Here is a 21,597-nt window from a genome sequence, read left to right on the forward strand (position 1 = left end):
AACAATCCAAAGATTACATGGATTTATGCAGAGATAAAAATAATAAGAGTTAATCCAGTCTTTCCCTAACCAAATTTAATGCTTAAACCATTAAAATTTTGAATTTAGAGTATAAAATATTTAGCGCTATTGTGGCCCTAATGTGATGAATTTCCAGACTATCCCCTCGGAGAAGAGATATCATTTCACTGTCGGAATAGCGCTAGAACCTGAAAAGTTGTGCATTTAAACATGTTAATATATTTAAGTTGTCACTCTTTGATATATAGCTTCCTCATTTGCAAAACCAAGGTCCAACAAAATATGCTTCGGATGTAGTTTTTCGTGAAATCACAACCCCTAGCAGATGCTTATCCGCCTTCGACACATGACATCTGACGCTGGTAATAGGATGGGGAAAAAGTATCGTGTTATGGAAAGGACGGGATGGACATTTCAGGAGTATAAAAAATACCCATCACCGTGAAGCTGCTACTCGTATTCCCCTGTTTATTAATATCGGCGTCCGACAAATCGCTCCATCGCACAAAGTTTGAAGAAAAAGATTAGCGATTAGCCACTGTTCTCGGAATGCTGTACTCTTGTCGCTATGGTGCGGAAGCATGTAATGCCGAGGATATTCCAGCACACCTCCTTAGCTAAGGAGAGACAAAGACCTGGTGGAACCATAGTCAAATGATCGACGGCCTCTTTTTCCGATAAAGCGGCCGAAACACGTCAATCTCTTGCGGCCATTTTAAGGGCCACAGAAAGATTGTTTTGCCTTTTGTTTAATTCAATTGTTAAGGAATCATATATTCTAAGCTGACCAAAAGATGAACTTCAGGCTTTTTTTGGAATTAAAACCAGTGAAAAGAGCTGAAGTTATAATTACAAAGTGCCTTGGTAATAAAGCGAATAGAGCGAAATGAACGATAAAAGTTAAGCCAGAAAAGACGGTTTCGTGGAAGATATGGATGGCAAAGAAATTTGGATTATTCGTACGTCTACTAAAATTGACCTACAATGTAAACAACTGATTATAATAATGAAATTTAACTAGTTTAGGATCATTATTTGTAGCGACGGAATCAGGGCTGCATCGCACCCTGCGGTAGAAATGTCCAATATTATCGGACAATGAATTGCACTGTGGTCATTACAGTTCCAGAGATGAAATGTATGTTTGTATCGTTACTGTTATTTTGTTCTAAACGATGATATTTATGATGAAATACTAAATTTGAATTAACTACATGATTGGATCAGAAGTAGGTCGACATCCTTTTGTGTTGATTGTCAATTATTAGGTAAAATACTTGTTCAGATACCATTCATTTGCACCCAACCAATTATATCTAACATTCTGAATTCTTTGCCGGATGGTGCCGGTTTCAAATACCGATTGATGCCTTGGAACACCTCCATCAAATATCCCAATCCCAGTCAAGGCTAATTTTTTTACACTCTGAAATTGTGGTCTTGTACTGCACTTTTCTGGTTGCTATAAGCGATTTCATAATGCAGAGAAACATAACTTGTTCGAATACCTTAATTGTGTATATTTCACACACCTAAGGACAACCTGAAGGAAACTCGACCATCATCTCATAAAATCAGCCTTTGGTGAGATAACTGCGATGATGGCTATGAATAATTTGAAAATACAAATGTTCAATTAAATCCATTCCACTCGTACGCCGTGGCTCCTGACCATTTAAATTTCATATTACTCGTTGATGAAGCTGTGAGAATATTTTATTACCTATGCGTCCACGGAAAACAGTATGTAAAAGGGAGAGTGGAACAGAAGGAAAGGTAAGCCTACACTACGTCATTGACCTCCGTTATTTAACTGCGTAATTGAACTCGACATTTGCAAGAAAAAACTTTTCCCTAAGTCTCCAAAACCAGTTGATGCATTAGTCGACTAGTTCAGCGCTAAAAATGCCTCACCATATTATCTTATTACTTGCTCGCAACTCAATTGGCAAAGTGTGACTTTGCAGTAGTGCTTGGGAACATGGGGATCTTTGAATGAGTTAAGCCAAAACGAAATGGAAAACGAATGGTGGAGTGAACTCATAACGTTTGTACACTCCTCTCCATAGCAAAACAAACTTAATACTTGTGAACAGAACGGTTTTGTTGAACAGATGTACACTAGCGTGATAGCATATAATCATTTACTATACACAAGAAACAGCCAAGTCGTGGAATAAAATAAAAGTAACCCGTTCACAAACATGATTTATTACCTGAGAGTAAATAACTTTTGTCAATTTCCCTTCAATTAATATTAGTTAGTTTATGGTATAATGTGACTAGGAAGTTTTGCAATAATTACAATTAGTCTAAGGGTCTTATAGATCTATTAAACTCCGCAGATATAGTGCTGAAATCTTCAAAACAAATAGCTAGACTGCGTGTTGGAGCACTAAAGAGAGAGAATCCAGAGACAACGAAAACGTGAGCTTAACATAGGTCCAGCCTTAAGCCCCGATTTTCCGCAAATTTCACCATACATGTATGTCATCGAATTTTTTTGATAAAAAGGGTTCATGATGAACAATCGAGTCTCAAAGAAATATTTAAGTCCGAATGATGCGGCAAAAATATCTCCACTCGACGTTTCAAAGGATGGATTCGATGCAGTTGATTTGGAAAATCGCATGAACCATGAAGAAGAGGCTGAATACATTGAATTCTTCAAAATCCTGGTGAAAGGTCTGCTGCTCTTCAATGACAGGCGAACCTTATCCCACCTTTACCCTGGTCCCGCCAGTGTGACAGGGGTAGGTATCACTCAAAATGAAGGCGGTAGGAAAGCACATCTTTCGGTACGCGAGGGAAGGGAGGGGGGAAGATAAACCGACGGTATGTGTAAGGGAAAGGGAACATACCTACTCCAGTGCCCTGTGATCCCACTAGAAACATTTTTAGCGGGATGGGGGAGATGGGTGGACTGAAGGAAGGATGTTCGACGACGCTGGTCGGCGAAAAAATGAGGGATCAAAGGGTTTGTTACTTATCCAACGCCACAAAAGAAAAAGAATAATCCCTTGACTTGTGGTGCCCAAAGCTATCGATCTTGCTCATATCTGCGTGCCTTCAACCATTGATAACCCGGATATGTATCGATTCAGGGGATCATAAGCGGTAGGCATGAGAATAGCGGCCACAGCTTGAGATCTCCTAATGAGGTTGATCTGTGGTATGGAAGGCTGAAGAGGAGAGGTCGGGGAGGAGGGCGGAGGAAAAGTCGTAGGAGAGGAAAGGGGGAAAGCCCAACTCGAGGAATGATTGTGTGATTGATTGATCACAGGTCAGTGATCGGATGTGTATTAAAATGACGGAATTTTCCAAAGAGCTATTCCTTGACCATCCATCACAAAGGTTATCAGAAATGAGAGTGGGGGATCGTCCGCTGCCAGTCGGCGCAGTATTGGCTTAATCCTCAACTTGATTGACCAAACATCTCATCAATTGTGCTCTGAAAGGCTTTTTAGGACCCGAATTCCTGATGACCTCAGATGATTTCTGTCATTTGGAGCTGATGGATTTAGAACTGGAGAACTCTTGACCCCAACACTAGACAAACGGCATTATTTTGGATTAGTGCTTGGAATTCATTTGCATTATATCAATTAACCCCGAGGGTTAATATTAGTTTTAATATGTATTACAGAGGGATATCTTAACTCAATAAAACTCTTTTTCCAAAACCAGTATTGACTATTACTTTATTCTAGTTATTAATTAATTAACGTTACTATGATACGCATTCTTGACTATTTTGATCGTTTTAGGCGTTTCTTTTCGAACAATTACATGCTAAAATGATTTCTTAATCATTCGTAATTGATACTTCAGCCATTGATATTTCAAACGAAGTGTTCGATAGGCTGTCTTTCTGAGCGGACTCATCGGAGTAACGGAGAATGTAAATAAGAAAATGCATTAGGTCGCTTTAAATGGATACTTTCATCTGTTCAAACACCGCCAGTCAATGCCCTTGAGTTTTTTAGCAATGTAGGAAGCATTCAAAATAAAGCCAAAATTGAGACTCGGGTTATTTTCATAAAAGCAAAAAATACTATTTATTTATACTTGGAAACATACGCTTGCATACCAATGAGCACAGTTATGCTCAATTTCTTCGGTCTCATCACGTAATCATCTTTTATAGGCAGTCTCATAAGAATGTTGTCTTCAGGTCAGGAAAAGTATCATAATTATGTATATCACGCTATAAACATAGATGCACATATCATTAATAAAGCGATTTCGATGAGCTCTATGAATTTTATGCTTAGTCAACAGCAATTCCTACGATGGTAATGTATCTGAACTCGTTATTTATAAGTTTTATGCACATTGGATAATATGTAATACGGTCATGTGATGCATACGTTCCTCTTAACACTCTGCAGTAAAATACCTGGGTATAGTAACGCAGTTAGCCTTCCATACCCAAATATAACAATGGGCACAAAATCTCTTATCCTGTAACCTTCACGGACCTACGGTTTACGCAGTTAAATTGCAGGCAGCTCCTAGAAAAGGCAAAGAAGAATAAAAAGGGGCGGATGGCTAGATAAAGGATTCAAGTGCTAGGAGGAAAGAATTATTATGAGTGGGGAACGTGAAGAGGGAAAAGGTCGGATGTGATTGAAGAAATAGTTCCTCCAAGGGCAAGGAATGCAGATAGAGCCTTGCCTCGCCTTTAATTTGGTCGGAACCCCTCATTGCCCATTCGGAGCTCGTATGCACCCCTTCACGCTCCCACCCCCAAGGTCTCTTCCTTCCCCCTTCTTCCCCTCCTCTCGTTGTCATCTCCTCTTACATCAACCTCTTCGCTTAACCTCACATAACCTCCCACCCTCACTCCCGTCCTTTCCTTCCCCCTTCTTTCGCTCCCATCTCTCCGCCCTCCCACTCCCTCATTCCCACCGGACCTGCTCACTCCTGCCCACTTCCTCAACCTTTCCCACTCCTTATCTCTCTCACTTCCCGGGCACATTGTTAGACTTGGCCCTCACAAAGCGTTCACAAACGACTCTCATCTCCCTTAGAACGGAAAGCAAAATGGTCATCCTGGAGTGGAATGCACACGTAAACTTGAAGTATAAAAACATAAATTTCTCGGTACAACTTATGGACTCTTTGGTCTAAAAAACTCTCCTTGGCGGAATTTTTTCCAGAAACTCCACAGTATCGTATTTTTTTAATCTAAAACCAGACCATTATTCAGCCGCTTCGGCCAGCAAAATAATACGCCTGATTGAAATCTGTTACGGAAAAAATAACTCTCCACTAAATGTAACTTACGAATTTTCGGGCTGCCCTGAAACACTTTATGCCTAATATATATAGGTGTATTAATTCATTTGCGGTATACCAACACAGTTTATATTTTTTGTCCAATAAATCAACATTTCCAGAAATCCAATAAATATCAACATTTCCAGAGAAGAAAACGATCATCCCTCGGAGGGTACAGTGCCAAGCAAATATTGCTAACTCCGATCGTCAGGGTAACGTCAGCATTGATCGATATGAGAGTAAAACAACACTTTAAGCTTCGTTACTGCCTATACGCGAAAATAAAATCATGTACCTAACCGACCATCACTTTACGCAAATTCTTTAGTCCGTTGGAAAGCATGTTACACCCGCTCCGCTGACGGAAATCTAGAAAAAAATATTATTTTCGGTGTTCACACAGGAAAAAACCAAGAGATTGATAACATATTTCTCAACCTAAGCAAAGCTCAAATCTTCTCTTCCCTTTCTCTGTCGCCCTAAATCTAAAACAGGAACCCCTTTAACCCCGCGACATTATCTGGGCTATCTCGCAGGTGGAGAGGCCAGCGTGCCTCAAATCACCACAGGTGTTTCCATCTTCCTCCGTCCTCTGCCTAAAGTTGAAAGGAAAAGGTGGATCGGGTTGGGAGAGGGAGGAAAAGGGGAGTGAGATTTTTCATCCGGCCATCGTCCCTCCTCTCGGCGGCGTAAAAGTCGAGGGAGGACTGGGAGGGAGTGTGGTGAGAGCCGGCCGGGGTCGGCGACGCCCGAGTCTCCGGACCCGGCCACGCACCTCCTCGACCCTTTTGTTTCGACCGTGTCCAAAGGGGAGAGAGGGGAAAGGAAAGACCCAGCAAGAGAAGACCAATTGCCATTCTCCCTACCTCTGGCTCTCCCGTGTAACGCATTTGAGCTAACTAGTTGTGAATAATTTTCTATACAATTTTTGCATGCATAGTTCACACGTTACAGGGCCATTTGAGTTAGGCACTTGTAAGATGAAGCCAATTTCCATCCTTCAACAAACAAATATTATATAAGGAAATAAAATAACGGGAAATAATGTGCAATTGTTCAAGTAAAGTTACGAGAACCTTGGCATCGGCGACAGCCAACTCAAAGAACCAGGCCAAAAGGTTCTTCGACATTTGTCTGATTCATATTTAATTACCACGAGTCAATCATTCAAATCTTTCAAAATGTAGTAAAGAAGGAGCTCGAACAAAAAAATCATATTTTTAGAGAAGTTTTGACGCACGTGGGTATATTATTTTACCACATATTATGAAAGTCAACATTTTATTTTTGTTTGACACTCATAAGCTTGAGTGGTTATATTTAGAATATATTGTAATTGTGCATACTTATTGATTTGCCTTGATTGCTCTATTACATGAATTCGTGACATTTCTGTGACAAATTGGAAGTTCTGAATAACATTATTCTGAAGATGAGACAGCTTTTGTATTGTTATCCTATCACGTTGACCCTATAAATTGTTATTTTATTTGTTGTCAATACACACAACCCATCATTTTCAAGTCGAAAATCAGTCTTCATGATTTTAACGAAGATACAAGGCCTTAAAGGCCAAGAATATTTTATAGTTTGGCCATTTTCGTGATGCTACTAAAAAGACCACATTTTTGACGTCCGTGAGCTTATTCACAAACTGTACACGTTTCCCTATTTACCTAGAGCCAACCATGCTTTTTCTCACGCTTCACACCAGTACGGTGCCTGTGCCCTGGACATAACTCTCATATAAAATGAAACCGTAAGCTAGAAAATAAACATATCCTACGAAACCAAAGCGCGTGCATTTACTTCCTGATTACCTCAAACGTTGGCTGAGAAAAAATCGCATTTAAAATTATTATGCGAACATTATGACGTTCATTCAGAGATACAATGGTGTTCCTTGGAGGCAAATACTATTCCTGCATTCCTCTCATACTTCACCTTGCACTTGACCCATTCCTCCCCATTCACCCACCCTACAGCTTCACCACAACATATCCGCCCACTCCTTCCCTCCTCCTCGCGCCGGCTACTCCCTTTTACCGCCCTCTCCATTCCTTATAATAACATTTCCCCCTCGCCCTTGCACTGTCACAGCCCATGACTGCGGGCATGGCTAGATTTTCATACCTCCCACTCGTATTTTTGCAGCGTTTATGGCTCGCATTTTTATAATTAAATTCCGTCCGTAGTGATAATTGAATAGGAAATGCGTGTTATAATGGCATTCTTTTACAAATCCTTGCAAAGAAAGTATGAACATCACACGCCACGATCACCAAGTGAGATCTATCGACCTCATCTATCAAACCAAACTTAGGGTTGAATTTGGTTGTGCAACAGTTACCGAAAACTTTTAAATATTACAGTGATTACCTAACCCACAAGGCATTCTATCTGTCTTATTCTTCATATTCTTCAAATTCCCATGACCATCCACACAGAATTCACTGAGTCCACGAGATTTTTTGGTAATTACACTATTTTATCGCCTTATTTTACCTTATAATCCAATTACCTGCATGAGCTAACAATAGGTAAAAGTTACTGTTTTCATCTCAATTAATTTTTTTGCGTAAAAGTTTTGGCATTCGTTGAAATATGTCATCTTCGTGTCCGAAACATTAACAAATTGCCCTATCACGGAGAGGAGGAAATTAGGCCTGGGAGGAAAGGGTAAAGGTAAACGTATTCCTATTTTGAACTAAAAAAATTAAACCTTCGTCATCAATCTACCACTTCTTTCCCTAACCTTCCTTTCAACCCTTTCCCTCGGATTTACGGTGATCCTAATTTCGCCCTTTAATAAAGACGTCCATTTCTTTTGGAATTGGCTACCTATGTGTGTACCTACCTATATATTTCCACTTCCTCTCTTCGGTGGGCCGTTCCCCTTCCCAACTCACCTCTCCTTTCATGCTCTCCCCACCTTCTCCTCTCCTTTCTCCTTTTACAATTCACCATCTCCTCCTCCACACGCACACTCTCTTTCTCCTTTTCTCCCTTTCGTATAAAAATATTCTCCCCTCCCTCAACCCTCTGGTCTCATCCCACTCCCCTCCTACCCATGCTTCCCGCAGACATCTTCTCCCCCTCCTCCGTTCAGCCCTCTTTCCTGTCCCACTCCTCCGTCCCCTCCACATCTCCCTTCCACCTCCAACCCACCTCCCACCCCAACCCAGCCCCCTCTCCGCACTCTTCCCCGCTCTCCCTTCCTCGGCCGCCGCATGACCGGTCTTCGAACGCCGCGCTCGGTCAACCACCTCGGGAGCACAGCGCCGTCGCCTGGCCAAAGCCATTCTTTCGTCCGGGATGGGACGGCACGGGATGGAGGGGGGAGGTGGATGGAGGGATGGTGGGGGGAGTTTGGGTTTGAGAGGAGGTGGGAGGAGTGAGGAAAGATGGTTGAGAGGGCGGTGGTTGGGGAGGGGAGGGCACACACGCATGCCCCCTCCCCTCTTAACACCCCTCCGGCTCCCCTATCTCATGCGTCGTAAACACCGAAGTGCACACACTCGCACACACACTGCAAGCCGCTCCCTCCGAATATCCGATCCTCTACCCCCATCCCTCTTTGGGCAGGGTGGGTGGGAATATATAAAGGAGATGAGACCCGAATGCTTCCACTACACGCATACTCTTCCCACCCTCCTTTTACCTCCCTCTCCCTCGCCGCCATCACTTCCTCCTCCATTTCGTCCTTCCCGCCTTTCGTCTCTCCCCCCACCTCCTTCCTCTTCTCCCACCCAACACTCCTCTCTCTCCCTCCCCCCGTCCTACACTTTCGGCGTCCGCTAATGACCTTAGCGGTTGACGCGCCTCCTAAAGGCGATCCAACGGCGAAAAATCACGCGCGAGCGTCTTCACGGAGGTGGATCCCTTGACCCCCCCCCCTTCGCGTGAGGCGGGGTTTTTTGGGACATTTTGCTCTAGTGAGACGACGCATTCAATCCACAACGAGGTAATAGAAAAGATGGGAAACGTAGCAACCTTTACGACTACAAATATAAAATCCTAGACAAGACAGAAATAATAAATTAAAAAGTACTTCGAAGAGTGGGTTGAGTGAAGTCCCCACGGGGAATGATAATTAGAAGAAGAGGAAACATGTTATTGGGCACATCCAGAGAAGCATTATTTTACTGAAATACCATTGCTGAAAGAAATGTAGAGGGGAATAATTACAGAGGAAGGCCTAGGACGAACTATGAGAAGAAGGTAACGGCAATTGTTGGTGAAAGTGGAGCTATAAGGGAATCAAGAGACTGACAGGAATCAGGATAGTATGGGGAGCAGCAGAAAACTACTACTCATATTGATAACCTATGACGATGAAGTTATACCAATTATTCGAATTTAACGCTGATACAGAGGGAAGTGTTTTAGTCTCACACTAAGATACGTAGGCGAGAACTCGACGAAAATGTTAAGAAAAACAACTGCCAGTTAGAGTGAAGGAATAAGAAATCCTTATTCCCAAGCAAAATTCGAGACAGCGACTGTACGAAACATGACTCACGAGAAGCAGAATATAAAAAAAATAAAATAAGTAATGCCAATAATCTTCCATTACCCCATGAACTAATTACTGTTGACTTAACCCTCTACGCACACGCCTACGCGAGGGCTTAAATGATAGAATACAGGTGCACGTAATCCAAATAGTCCGTTGGCATCCTCTGAACAAAAATATGCATACATTCCTTCCGCGAGGGTAACCTGTATATGTTTGGTGAGAAATTTAATGATGTACGTCATGAACAATATGAATTAATGTCGTTCTTCATCGCATGGAACTATTACATGTCATCCTGGTTTATTTGTTCACTATTTGGACACACTAAAAACTTAAAAAGGGGAAGAAAAATTCTTGCATACTACCCAGAATTCTTATTTGGAATCATTTAAAAGAGGCAGCACACATAATGAAACTGATGCGCTTTTGAGCGCCAAGTCAAGCAGGGAAAGTTTCAGTGTTGCACGAAAAAAGGCAATCTAAAGAGACAACTTACGCTTATGTTCCTTAGAATTTCATTGATGACGCCTTTACTTATCATTAAATATGGGAATTTTAACGCACTTCAAACACTAGCATCACACCCTGGAATATGGTAATTTTCGGAAAAATATTAGGGAAAACCGCTATTTAACCCAATAGTTACGAAATTGCAATATATTTTAGAATGAAAAACAGGAATAACGAAATGAAAAATCATTTAAACTGAATGAAAAATAACTATTATCAATTCATCAATTAGCTTTGAGATCAACTCTTATAATGTACTATAATCGTCACCTGATCTTCCCATACTTTAAAAATCACAGGAGAGGACTGGAAGGGATAATTAATATAGGGACTCCCTTATGTGGCTATGCAGAGGTGATTCGTAGCCCTAGTCTCAATAGTGAGAAGAGAAAAAAAGTGCTTAATCGGCTATTCAGTTTCCTTAAACGAATCTGGAGAAATCGCAATAAACGTCTTACATTAATTTCCAAACATACCAAAGCCAAATTTCACCACACAAATAAATTAAAACCGATCATGAGCTAAGAAACGAGTAGACACAATGGCCAACAGTATATTTATCTCGGGCCCTCATTTATCCCATTATTATAATTGTTATCATAGGTATTCTAACGGTCAAGGTAGATTATCGATATTTAAAAAGGAAACAACAATACATTTACTTCCCTCTCCTAACCAAAAACACAACCTGAAATCGGACACTACTATTGGTCCCTCTTCAGTTCCGCATACTTCCTTTCTCCCTTGACTCCATCCAACATGTCTATCCTATTCCTTCCTCGTTTTCCCAACGTCCTCCCCTCTATCACACTCTTCAACATCCCATTGCCAATCAAAACCCTCTGATTCAATCTTTCCTGCCTCCTTTGGGGATCTACCAACAATCGCCTCTCTTCCCCCCACCATGCCTAGCACTTATTTGCTTTCCCATAAGTCCAATTCACATTTTGCATCCTTATCCATACCCACATTTCAAAAGAATCTAATCTTGCTTCAATGACGATATTTCCACGCTGAATATCAAAGTTTTAACGATCCTTTTCTTAACATCCTTACCCAACTTGCCTGTCGTCGATTCCCTCCTCTTCAAGAAAGCTCTTCTATGCCGAATGTAATTTATCTTCTTCGACCATTTTCGTCGAAATCAATTCCGAGATTCGCAAACTGCTCCACGTGGTCTAAGTTATGGTCTGCTATTACAATATTTAACTCATGACTTCCTCTTTCGCGAAAACCGCGTAAAATTTGTTATTTTTTCACAATGAGCCTCATCGTAAGCCTAGCGTTCATTAATTCTAGAGATTTTACCATATCAAACGACTTCTCGAACTCCACGGAACAAAAAAAATACATCTTGATATATCCCACGTTCCTCTCTATTAGTGATCTCATTACTACTACGGCATCACGCGTGCCTCTCCCCTTTCTGAAGTCAAACTAATCATCCCCTAGGCATTAATTTGCGCTCCTCTCCATCCCCTTAATGATGACCCTGGGGACCACTCTAGCCGCGTAGTATTTAAAACTTATCGCTAAGATATGGTCCAATTTCCTTTTTTTAGGATAACAAATGACCTGACGAAATCTTCCACCCAATTTTCTCTCGTTTATGATCCGAATTCATCCTTAAAAAATTCTTCCTCCCACATTTTCCTAAACCATATTGTAGTTCAGCGGGAATATTCCCTTTATGGCATTTCTATCTAGCCATCAGGTATTCCGGAACCTAAGCTATCCTCATCTGTAGCACATTATCTTTCTATGTCGAAGCTGGCAGGCAGAATGCCTTTAGCACATAGTTCCTCTACTTGTTCATTCCATCTCTCTAGGAACTTTACTGGTTAAATTAATTATTGTCCACGCTTATTTTAGCTTGCTTGCATGGATTTTGCCGTCTTTTCCTGGCAGTGCTTTCCCTTCGCTGTGCAACACACCCTTCGTTTGTAAACTTTCCATATCCTCACCGTGTGTCACGCTTCTTTCAACCCATCAGTTAGTCACTCGCCTGTGTTTATTAATCAACTATTTCCGAGCTGAATCCGCATGCACTCCTGGGAAACTGCAAATGAATCATAATTTCTTAAACCAATGCTTAATCATAATATACTATAGCTGATATATTTCTTAATCCCTAGGCATTTTCTCTCCACCATACACTTAAGCCTCTTTTGGAGTTCAAGCCCGTTATGAGTAACCCATGTCTCCTGCAGAACCTCATTGTTTTCTTCCCGCAATCATTCCTTGTTCCTAAACCGTAGTTCCCTGCCTCTTTACTATGCCAGCCTACACCTACCGTCGCGTTTCGATTTCCCATAACTAACGAATGCTCCCTTTCAGAGACACTCACAACTATTTCCTCTTAATTCTCCTACTTATGATTGCTTTGTGGCATCTAAATCAGAACAATGACCAAGTCAGTTGGTTCAGCTGCTTTAATTAATACTCTATCACTTTCCTGCTATACAAGCATGCTTACAACACTTGTTCCTACTTTTGTTCAGTACTATTATCACCACCTCACAAGCTCTCTTGCACTCAGTCGTACATATACGTATTATGCCGTAACTATCACTCCGATAATCCCCAAAATCCTTCCGTCTTACCTCGCTCAACTCTAAAATTCTATATTACCTCTCTCCAATTTTGTTTACTTGTGCACACACACACACACACACACACACACACACACACACATATATATATATATATATATATATATATATATATATATATATATATATATATATATATATACATACATATACATATATATATTTATTATTAACTAAATTTATCGTTCAAGGGCATCAGGAAACCAAAAACAGAGCATTGTAAATATGATTCAAAATTTGATATATCCGCAACCTTCATGAAAGTGTAAAGCCAGTAGGAACGCGCATTGGTGCTCGGATAGCAGAAAGATTAGAAAATGTAGTAATGTGTAGTATTCTCACATGTCCTTTCAGCATCAGGATTTCCCTCTCACGCTTCGTGGCACACACGAGGATAAGAAGCGCAAGCTAAAAAGTTAGACGCTGCATAGAATCTCACTTTTCCCAGATAAAAATGTTAACATACAACTTTCGACAGCAATTGTTTTTGTGGAAGAACACGATAAAAATCTGAGGAGCAGGATGTCTAATGGCAATTTAATATAAAGCGCCATATAAGTTTTTACTTCCTTCTTATGCCGCGAAAAAGTAGGCTGCAGTGCATGATTTGAAGCACTTGTCTTCCGATCCAACATCTAAAAATTGAACTAAAAGGAAAGACCCCTTTGCAGACCTAAAAGGAAAGGCCCCTTATGTAAGGCCGAGAGACAGGACTAAGGCTCAAGGAAGAGAAATGCAAGAAAAAGGAGTTATCAGGGCGTGTTTGGAATTAGCATCGGATACGGAAGATTGGAGGGTAGCGGTCAACCAATCCTCGGATTGAAAAGACAAATAATTTTAAAAAAATAATGGATTGGGTGTAGATCTCTGCTCGATGGCGACGATAAACGCAGCATGGACACGTTCTCAGGGGAGGATTTTGCTGGGAAACGAATAAATGTGTTCACCTTGAGAGCCACGTTCGGATGTCTCTCGGCGGGTGTGTTGCATTGTCAAAGGTTCAATAAACTCAAGGGAGTAAGGGCGCACTCAAGAGTGCGCGTGCATCGGAATACGTCCCTTCTCACCATCTGGGTGCATGCGGGCGAGTGGGAATCGCAGACATCACAGCCTCTGGGTAGTTAAGTACGCAATGTAAATAAGGCGAGTTAGCTACACTGGATGGGCTGAATGATTTCCTTAGATAAGTATCGAATATTTGAAGTGAAAAAAAAACAAAAATACAATATAAATCCCAATGGAGCAGATTTGTTGTGCAGTACTCTAAGTGTATATTAGGCCGGATTTTTAATAATGGAATTGACAATTTAAGCATCTTCATTTATGACCAAATTGAATATATTACAATTTTCAGCTAATGTCTGATAGATCTTTCCAGGTGAATGTCATACATTATCAACTTCGCTATTAACATGTTGTAATTTGACAAATACATGAAACTCAATAGCATCAATCCATTCAACTTTTAGAAATGTTTCATGACTGTAAAGAGAAGTACTTCATAGCTGGGCATACTGGCGTAAAAGATACTTATGATTACACAGGTGTTGACTAAATTGAAAACTCATCAAATTAGTTTCTTTCGTCTACCGTCTCGCGAACTTAATTAAATAGTAAATGAACTGATTTTGTGGAATAGCAGTGTCATCGTAATTTTTTTTAGTAACTTTTAACCAATAGTCAACCTAAGATGATGGGTGAGCTCAATGATAAGATGTGTCATAGCTTATGTAATCAACGCATTAAATTCCAAAGGAAGATCGTGAGTGTGATCGGAATAAGACGCAATCATATCCGTTTTGAAAATCAATCAATTGAAGATGAATAAGGAAACACAATCGGCATAGGACTACTGCATCAAAATTTACTATGAAATCAAATGCAAACAAATGAAGACTTCCTATCTGTTTAAAATATAATGATACCAAATATTTAAGAAAACGAGGCTTAAAACTGAAGTAAAAACTCTTTAAACTGAGCCATTCCATTAATTTAGTTCGTACAATCAGACATAAATTTTAATTACAGGCAGAGAGTTTGACTGTTTAATGCTACCTGCATAAGCATGGATATTTCAATTAAAATATTATAAAATAGAATAACGGTGATTACAAAAATGAAGCATTTTTGGTGTTGAAGCGTTAATTTTCGTTAAGTATATTTTAAATGTTTATCACTACCTTTGAATGTTTGTTAACAAAATGCTTGATGTTATAATTATAAAACTTCGCTCCTTATGCGAGGATATATCCCGTTATTAGGAATTAAAGGAAAATTGTTTACGTAATCAGCATACTATAGGAAGAAGGAAAAAATTAAACCCGATTAACGATCCCGGAATGAAAGCAAAACCTAAAAAAAATTGAATTATGGAGCTGTTGATACACTATACCGATTAGTAAAATTCTAAATCCAGGAAATATGGCGAGTTAATGAAGGTGTAACAGTTAATCTAATCACGTATTATAATTTTCAGGACCTCGCCAAAGGATCTGACCAAATTAAGACCTTCGATGAACCGTATTTCAATTGCGATATTTTCTGAAAAAAAATAATCCCATTCTGAAATCGAAACAACGAAACGAATGCAATTCGATGAAAGCAGCAATAACCTTTGCGCCTCAACACTTCTAAACAGAACAACTCCAGGAACTATTGCCAGGAATTGGTCTTAAAATACCTTCTCAACAGTCAAGTGCCGACGCTGCTTCTGGAAGAAGACATTTAAGCAATTTTCAAACGTTTTTAAATCAGGTGAGGGTAAGATGCAGCCAGGAAATACGCTTTTTAAAGTAATGATTTACCCGAGGGGCGCAGGCACAAGAGGTAATGAATGCTTGAGGAACGTATAATGCGCAGCTGGATACGCTCAAATGCCACCAATGTGTCCTAGAGGAAAGCAATTGTTCTCAGCGCAGATTTCACGGCTCCAGTCTCACGCTGAATACCCCGGGTTGCTGAATCAAAACTGACAGAATTTAAATAATTAAAATAGCAAAGGGCCAAGCAAGCAATAAACAATATCTACCAGCTTCATCAACCATCCCTTTTCATGCCTACCATTTTAGTGGGGTCACCTTTCGAAATTCTACAAATCTTTACATCTAACTGTAATTGTTTGTGCAATCAATAGCCAATGAATACAATAATCACATAAACCTTATCAATGTCCTTGCTTTCAACGCACAAAGGTATGCATAACATTTCGCAGGACGCGATCTCAAATTACCGGGACACACAAAATATTTTATTCTTTCAGTATTCCGGAGATATAGAAAAATGAACGTCATTCCAGGAAATATAGCATTTTAATTAAGCTAATGTATATTTTGAATGAATAATAAGTGCATCATAACTTCTCTTCTGCTCGAATGTATTCAGAAAACTGCTAGTATTATACTTAATTTTCATTTAAACTCCATTAAGAATTTTGTTATATTGCTCGATTCATTTTTTGTGTGAACTAATGATTTCGTAGGCATTTTTAAATACCCGCGTCATAATTTCAGATGGCTACGACCAAAAGAAAGGTGACTTCCTTAACGAAGTAATATCAATACAATAAAGGGCAGGCACTAGAGTTCTGAATTCACTGTCAGAAGCGGTATGCGCATGATGACCGAGTACTAACGATAAAAATTTGAATACTAGTCTCGACCAGTTGAAGTCGAAGCTCACTTTTGAACTGCCGCGTGCTCATATAACCCGCCTTTAGATCCTCGTTCACTTGACGCGCTCCGAAGCACTCAAAAAGCCAATGGCAATGAGATTGCTTGGGCAAAATATACTCACGCGGAAAGTCGCCATAATGAGGATTATTTCAATTTGGAATATGTCCGAGGAAAGAAAATAAAAGCACGCAAACACTCTAATGCCTCTGGAATACATTTCCTACGCGGGTGATCCCCACTTCTTCCCGTCGACTTCGCCATTCCTTCTCTCCCATGAATCTGCCTCTCACCTCATCCACCTATCTTTCCTTGCCTAACAGGACACTCTTAGCCCTCATTTTTTGTTTATCGTTTTCTGCACGAGCCAATTGTCTCCCGTTTCCGTCATCGCAGATGGATCTAACCGTTGCTATTATATTTTTCATATGATTCGTAAGCCATAAGGAAGCCAATTAAAATGATGGTCGCCATAACGCCATGATATAGTTATAAATTCCATTTGTCACAGTGAAAAAAACATTACTTGCAATATTTTTAAAGCAAATTTGAAACGATTTCAAATGTCTATATTATGCACTGATCGAACGGCAATTGAAAAAGTACAATATGCATATAAGGACTACTACTATTCCCTGAAATGTTAGCAAAAACCATATAAAAAAGATGACTGCAGTTATTATTCTAAAATAGATCGACTGATGGTACATGCTTCAGTGTGTCCGGGCAGCCTTACTGCGTTTATCTTTTGCACAACATCGACCTGCGGCGAAAAAGTATCGGTCAAACAATTTTCAGGCTAGTTACTTTAGTTGAGTGAATAGATATTTCCTCGGATTTTTTAGCCTTGGGGGGGGGGGGGTAGTATGCATTTAAAGTCCCAGATTAAATATATAATGCAAGTGAAGACGGATGATTCCGTAACTCGCCCTTTTCCTCATTTTTATCGATCCAAATGAAATTATTTGAGCCAGATCATCATCCAATTCATAGAGCCAGCTCCCATTGCAGCCCCTTTCATAACGCCCCGGCTTACGATTCCTTCACAACTTAATCGGAATATATAATCATCAATTTGCACCCTTCCCAAAAAAATCATCCATATGCAAAATCTCTTAACCGTACAGAAATCATGAAGTTATGACTATACTGAATTAAACTATTTCATCTCGATACTGATCTGATTAATTTTGATTCCAACCGGTAGGAGAATTACAAACCTTCACTTGCAATCGATTTTTTTTACTGAACCGATTCACGGCAAAAATTTCTTTGCGCCGATTCCTTTCTTTGAATCTTCTATTTCTGGCTGGGTATACTGAATAACTCCCGTGGTAAAACCTAAAATATCATGCATGCATGCCATGAGAGGCAAAATAATTACATTCCAGCCTGTTACCATTTCCCCAACCCCTCACCGAACGATCCATTCAGTCTCTCTCCCTTTCCTCTGGCCTTCCGCCCTTCAAAGCCTCGCTTGGCACTCCCCGACCACCCCCCAACACCCCACTCCAAGCCCTCCTTCGCGCGCCGCGGCTTACCTCGCTTCCCCGACGCTCTCTCGTTATCCGCGCGCCTCCCTCAACAGATCCGAGTGGCCGTCGGTCGGCTGCTGCCGCCACCGCCCCGGCACACCACAACACACCCTCCCCCTCCTCTACAGATCCCGCCCTCCCTCTCTTCATGGCCCCTCTGTGAAGGTCGACTCCCGTCGATCTCTCCGACCCCCCCCCACCCGCTTCACCCTCATCCACATCCCCCGTGGCTCGCCCACGCTCTTGCCCTTTTTATGGCGCCTGCATAAATATATAATCCTTTATAAGCTTTATGCAATGAAGATTATAATCTCTATTCGCTTTTAGGAACTGCGTCCCGGGGCACACGCGCGTAGAAGTCTCCGCCGATGAATGCCACCGCCACCGGCGCGGGAACACCCAACGGCGAGTGGACGTTCAGAAGCATTCGCTCTTTTCCTCGTGTATTTCACCTGTGCCAATCTCGGAATGTCTCTGACCGGATAGTGTACTCTCAGATATTCTGACCATGCAACGGTCGAGCGCTAGAAAAAATATACACTGCGTAGAAGGCACTCTTGATTTGGCAATGGTGTAGTTCATCCATGTCGGCAAAGCGTCCCAACTGGATTTATGCTGGTGGAGGGTACATCTGTACACTTCGGAATTATGAGCAATGTAAGGTTAAACACGTCCACTTGGTCGTTCGAAGCACTTGGGATTGTACCAACAGATACACGCATATATTCGGTATCTTATGTTAAACAATGCATATGGAAGCCGTTCTTATTCGTTCCTCTAATATCTACTTGCTTGCCTCCTGAAACCTCGCCGCTATGTGCCGCAGACGGATACAAGGATGAAGAGTCTATACATCACCGAAGTAAGGAGGTTAGCCAAAATGTTTCTAAAAATGCTGTAGATCATCGTCTGGAACATTAACGAGAACAAGACAAGAACTTAATAAGGGAATCTTTCTCCGTTAAATCACACCCAAATGGGGGAGGAGTGTGTGTAATGGGTGTACTCCAGGGAAAGTAGTGCTGTTGTGCAGTTAAAACGTTACAGTGTTTACATTTTAAGTTAAGAACATCTGTGTGCAATAAACTTACTTCCAAACTTCAGTGCGAGGAATAGGCGAAGCCTTCTGTACACTATGATATGATATCGATTCAAATACGAAAAAGTGTAGAAAAATGGCAGGCAAAGAGCCAGAGGTGTGACTTGCGATTGGGGACGGCGAGGGGAGTGAAATAGTGGTAAGGTGTAACCTGGACAGGAGGTATCAAAACATTGAAATGAAGAGTGACATCATCTATACAGAAAGTGAATTGGGAATGGAAAAGCGAAAAATCGACACAAATTAAAGAGGCTTGCTTGGAAAAAATGATTGTTTTTCTCACTTCGAAGCACACAATTTACACATAGTTTTTGAAATATTAAAAGGCTATAGTTTAAAAAAATACATTAAATACAGTATAACTGAATAACAGTAATATATATCTGGCGATTTAATCTTTGCTTGGAAATTCTCCCGCAAGAAAATATTGATATTTTCTTAATTCTTATAAAGGTCATCACCTTCATTAAAGAAACCTTGATACACCTTCCCATGAAATCATAAAATTTTAAACCAACCAGCTATTCGCTGAATCATCTAGCAATTTGAAATTGAGTAGAGTCCACACACCGCGCATATCACGTGCCGTAATGAAAATCTTAACTCGAGAGATTCAAAGGGACACTCAAGCAAAGATGATTCCTTCCTTCCTTTCATGAAGTACTCGCCCACATGCGCATCATTCCTCTTCGGCCCCAAGCCTTTTCTTTCATTTTTGCTCCATACATGTTTTGGCCGCTATGGACTGGGTGTGGAAATATTAGAGGAGTCTCAGCAATGCGAGGAAAGATAAGGGAAATTCCCTTTCGGTGGGCGTTTTGTGAAGAACAACCTGGAATTCCTTCTCCAAGAATTTTTCCACTAATCTCGTTATCTCCGTTTTCTCTTACCGCCTTGTCCTTCTATTTCATCCTCCCTGTTCTCTTCTTTCTTTCTTATCTCCCAATATGAATCTCACCTTCGTCCCTATTCTTCTTTCTCTCTCCCTTTCTTACATAGTTCTTGTTTTAACCGTAGTACCTAATCCTCGCGTGATCAAATGTATTACTGGCTTTCAGATTAGCAAATCAATCTTGCAATTTCAACCGTTGTGTTCTACCGTTCTCATAGAGATGATAATTATACTTCCATGACACAAACACACTTTGACCGGAGTGTTTTGAGTACTGATATTTCTGCATTCAAGGATTCTCAACAGAGAACTTATTCGAAATATGTAACCTAACCCACGAGTATCATTGCTATACCAAAAGATTCCTAACGTGGCACTATTTACCATTAATCTGACACTTTTTATTTGAACATCTGTTCGAACCTACAGAGGGTTGAAACACTCAACAGCTTTCTATATGACCGTAAACAATTAAGCAAATTACAGGGTTGGAATCATTTCAAAGTATATAAGCATTAATTTGGGAATAACTCTTCATTGTATGAATACTGAGGTAGCTACAAAATCAGCAACCATTATTTGCTTGGTTCATTTCATAATTAGAAAAATGTATAAAGTTGATATCTTTCGCGTTTCCACTAATCGATCAACTGGTAACATACATTTGATTTTTTTCATATTTTAAAGAAATAGACCAGAAAGATATATTACCATATTTCAGTTGATATCTATTGAAAGGATATGCCTGTAGATTCTAAAATAAATACTGCAACTCGGTTCTGGAAAACCGAGTGAATTACATTCATAAATAACTGAAGGGCAGCCTTTATCCCATACTTCCCAAGCATCATTCTTTCACGCGAAAGCCACACTGGTTGGATGATTCCGGGCGTCTCGTATAATGTTCCTCACCTTCTCTGTACGCGCGCATTCCCCCCTGACCGTGCGCAGATCTCGCAAATCGAGTTTACCGGCTGGGCGTTCTCTTCTTCACGCCATAAGTCTCTCAAAAAGACAAGTAACGCTTCTTCTCTTGGGGAGCGACGACAATCGATCACTCTGGAAGAAATCTCTGCACGCCAAGGACAAGTCGATGAGGAAGAAGCAGCAAGCCTCCGAACGTGCCAAGAACCCTCAACGCCCACGCAGCGGATGCTAATTGTGGACACACCAGAAACCATCACTTCGGACCTGGTTTTCCTCTCGTCTGGGACCCGCGGTCATAAATTACAAACTTTACATTCAAGTGAAACTGTCAATCATACAAAGGGAAGGAATACTTACAGGTATATCAAGCTTCCAAAATTACTCTCTGATCAAATAAGAGAGCTCGGACGAAAAAAAAGTTCTTTCCAAGCCTTATTTTTTCCAACAAGCTCAGCATTCTGAAATCAATCAACATGAAACACGCCAAATGAAAAATCTTTTCCTATAATCGTAGCAATGTATTCGCATTTC

The 21,597-nt window shown here is 40.6% G+C and overlaps 1 protein-coding gene across 1 annotated transcript in view; it reads right to left on the reverse strand.

Annotated features, from left to right (window-relative positions):
* ft (cadherin-related tumor suppressor fat) overlaps positions 1 to 21,597 on the reverse strand; it is a 656,626-nt gene that overhangs the window by 194,226 nt on the left and 440,803 nt on the right. The gene's annotated exons all lie outside the window — the stretch shown is intronic.

This window comes from Hetaerina americana, unplaced genomic scaffold (assembly GCF_022747635.1).
Source record: "Hetaerina americana unplaced genomic scaffold, ioHetAmer1.1.p SCAF_35, whole genome shotgun sequence".
Taxonomy (NCBI): Eukaryota; Metazoa; Arthropoda; class Insecta; order Odonata; family Calopterygidae; genus Hetaerina; species Hetaerina americana.